Source organism: Cupressus sempervirens, chromosome 8 (assembly GCF_028749045.1).
Source record: "Cupressus sempervirens isolate cs-2001-9-10 chromosome 8, ASM2874904v1, whole genome shotgun sequence".
Taxonomy (NCBI): domain Eukaryota; kingdom Viridiplantae; phylum Streptophyta; class Pinopsida; order Cupressales; family Cupressaceae; genus Cupressus; species Cupressus sempervirens.
Genome location: NC_143125.1, coordinates 15174589 through 15178190, shown reverse-complemented (window position 1 = coordinate 15178190; position 3602 = coordinate 15174589).

Here is a 3602-nt window from a genome sequence, read left to right as displayed (position 1 = left end):
TCAAGCTTCGCTTCGCCAAGTTATACTACAAGTACACATGAATTGGTGCAATCTTCAAGGGTTATGCCAAACATTTTCATACCAGCATATATGTGCCATCATAATGAACAATGTATATAAATGATAGAAGTTAAACATATGCATGAAAGAGGTCCAAGCTAACTTTGCACAATGATTTAGAATCACTAAAACCTCAAAAGTATGAACCAAAGGCATTCATCAATACACCATTATCTTCTCCATTGAAATCACAACACTTTAACTACACTTAATCTAAATGAGGGAATTTAAGAGAAAAAGCAAGCACTAAGACACATCAAGTATTCAAAGCTTCAATGAAAAATCTATTATCTTAGTAGCTCATAGCAACAATCTTAGAAAATCCTCCTTTTACAAATGAGAAGTGAGGCCTTTATATAGGTCCCTTATTATGATGGATGACCTAGATGATCACAATAACTAATGGCCTAGATCGTGTCACGTCAACCCTAATTAGGGTTAGGGAAGATAAAAGAAATCTAATGCAATAAGGAATCCACTAATTTTAGTGGGTAATAAATGCCCACTATGCACACTCATCTAGGAATGGAGTGGGGTGCAATAAATGACCACTAAGAACACCCATTATGCATTAAATGCATATATCCTTGATTCCCCTACTTGAAGGCATGGAATCGATCCAACCTTGTCTCCAACTCTTCTATACTGATGCTTGGTGTTGATTCTTGCTTGAATTCTATAACTGCAACTACTCTTTATGCCTTTCCCAAACTTTCCTCCTAATCTGGTAGCAAGTCCTAAGTGGTGTGCATGGTATTAAAGAAGATGGAAAAGTTCTCAAAATTATCTCTTTCAAAAACATTCAACTGAAAGAACTCCTCCAACTTGATTTTCAAATTATCAATTGTCATTTCATCCTCTACCAATCTCTATGATAATAAGGATATAATTGTGTTGGACACTACTTTCTTGTTGTTTTCAACCATCTTTTTCCATCAAGCAAATTCCTTGGTGAAAATCTCAAACATTTCTTTAGTTGTGATTCTTGCATTGTACCATCAAAGGAAACCATAGACATCTTCTTCACTAATAACTCAACCTTCATTCAATGCTTGCTTTGGGGTCTCCATCAAATTATGAATATCAGAAATCATTTCATCTTGGTAAATATGCTCATCTTTCGTTGATTCCTCCATGCACTGGATCCTAGAGAATACAACTAATTTTCTCATAATTAGTTGCATTAATTCTTCCACATGTTTGAATGTTTCCTCCTAAATTCTTTCAACCCAAACCTTTGCACCTTGAGTAGTCTGCTTGATCCCACTAATATCATCTACTACTTCAATTGAAACACGCACCGAAGGGACAAATGATGATCTTCATCTCTTACTAGATGAGGCAAGTCATTGATGTATGTCTAACACAAGGCTTTGATTTCTCATTTTTGTTTTTGGTATCCTTCTTCTAGCTTATTAAGTCTATCTTTCAAATCTTGAGTAGACTTATCAAATTCTTCTATAATTTTCTCTTGGTAGCAAAACCAAGATTGATTTCTGTGACATGGTACTCATCTGGAGTAATATGATCTTGGCCCTTGTCAACTGTAGGAGTTGCAATATGAAAAATCCTAGACCCTGATTCTCCTCTTACAACCTTACTGAATCTTTCTGCTTTCCCTTATTCTTCAGATTGATTCTCTTGTCTCCAAAATTAATTATAATTCAATTGATGGATCAATCTCATATTGTTGACTCCTTTAAATTCATTGCTTCAACCATTCTAGAATGGGTATACTCTAGTCTCCTAAGATCATCAATTGTTCTTTCCTTTGAACTACTTGAATATTGATCTCCTCTTCACCTCATGGACTATCCATTATCACTTCATGAGCTACAACTTCAATATTTGGCACTACTACATTTGGACCCATATTGCAACGACAAGCCATTGACATTTTGATGGCCACCTGTCACCCAAATGATAATACCAAGAATTGGCTCCTATAGGACGAGCATCAAACTTTTGGCATTATACATTGCGATGAAAAGCTCGTGCATTACAATTGGGAAGCCAAATGTTGTCACAATTTGGAAGAAACCAAGGCCAAGAGTTTGTCATCATGTTGTCATAATTGCAACAAGTCACCATCATAATTACGACATTTGACAATTTCACTATGTCATTGCAATAGCAATGCTCAAGTTGAAAGGTTGACAGTCATCCGTCGGATTTGGAGTCACAATGGCAATGATTTGCGACAGTTGTGTGACTGTCGCTACTTAAATATTTTTTAAAAAATTGGTTGCTTAAAGAGGAAGTGGAGGAGGACCCTTCAAAACATGATGTATTAGAGGAGAATTGCAACACAAATCTACAATGATTACATATTAAGCTTGATAAACAACAAGTCGATGAGCAAACAAAAAACCAACACAAAAATTAGAAATCTTGATAAAGGATCTTAGTTATGATGCTCTTTATTGAGTACTCAAAACTTGATTATGTGTACATGGTACTTGGGTATGTGTTCTAGGGACGTGGATCACATGCCCATGCAACCTAGCCTAAAACCAATTCTAAGACCAATTTCAAGTTGTGGTCATAGAATATTCTTATTTGATCTGATTGTAGGCTTTCATTGCTTCGGGTTATGACTAGGACTTAATTTCAATCAGGTTACATAGGCACACAATACTATAATTTAATTCTAACCTAGTTATGACTGGTTATGACCAAGTTGCATAGGCATGCTATACTATAATTTGAACTTTGATGCATCATTGACAATAGTGGGTGCTACACAATCAAATACAAAGACTTAAAATAAGTCTCTTCACATCTCTCTTTCTTCATTTTGTATGTTGGAAGGCTTGTTGATGAATTGCTAAATTAATAGAATGGTGAAAAATATTGCATATTATTGTTTTCCATTTATTTTTTACTTTCTCATGATGTCAATTTTTCTACCCTTGTATTTCAAAAAACATAATATTTTATCAAGTATTTTGATATCCATTTTTTGATCTCATAGAATTAATAATAAAAATTACTTATTTACACCTTTTCCTTCCAGTAAGAACAACACATACACTTTTTTTATTGTAATTTCAAAGATATAACTGTCTTTTTTTAATATAATTTTCTAACGAGGAACAATTTCGCTTTATCTATTGACCATTTAGCCTTTTATAATCTTAGTTCCTGACACATTTGTATGGCATAGTAAGTTGGATAACTATTTTAGGATATTCTCTTTCCAATAGAGTTTTTGTTATGGCCACACATTATCATTTAGCAAAATGGATGAAGTATACATAATATATGAGGTAAGACATATGGACTAATGGTTATGAAATACATAAAGGAATATATATATATATATAGTGTTCTAATAGCATTTGCTTTGCCACACTTTCTTAGAGGGTCATATTCTCCAAGGCTATGTGAAGTCATGAGAAATTGTGTTCTATTAGAACACTATATATAGTGTTCTAATAGCATTTTCATTCCCACGCTTTCTTAGAGGGTTGTATTCTCCAAGGTTGTGTGGTAGATGAAGAACGGTGAAGGGCATGACTTTGAAATGCTAGCTCTCAATG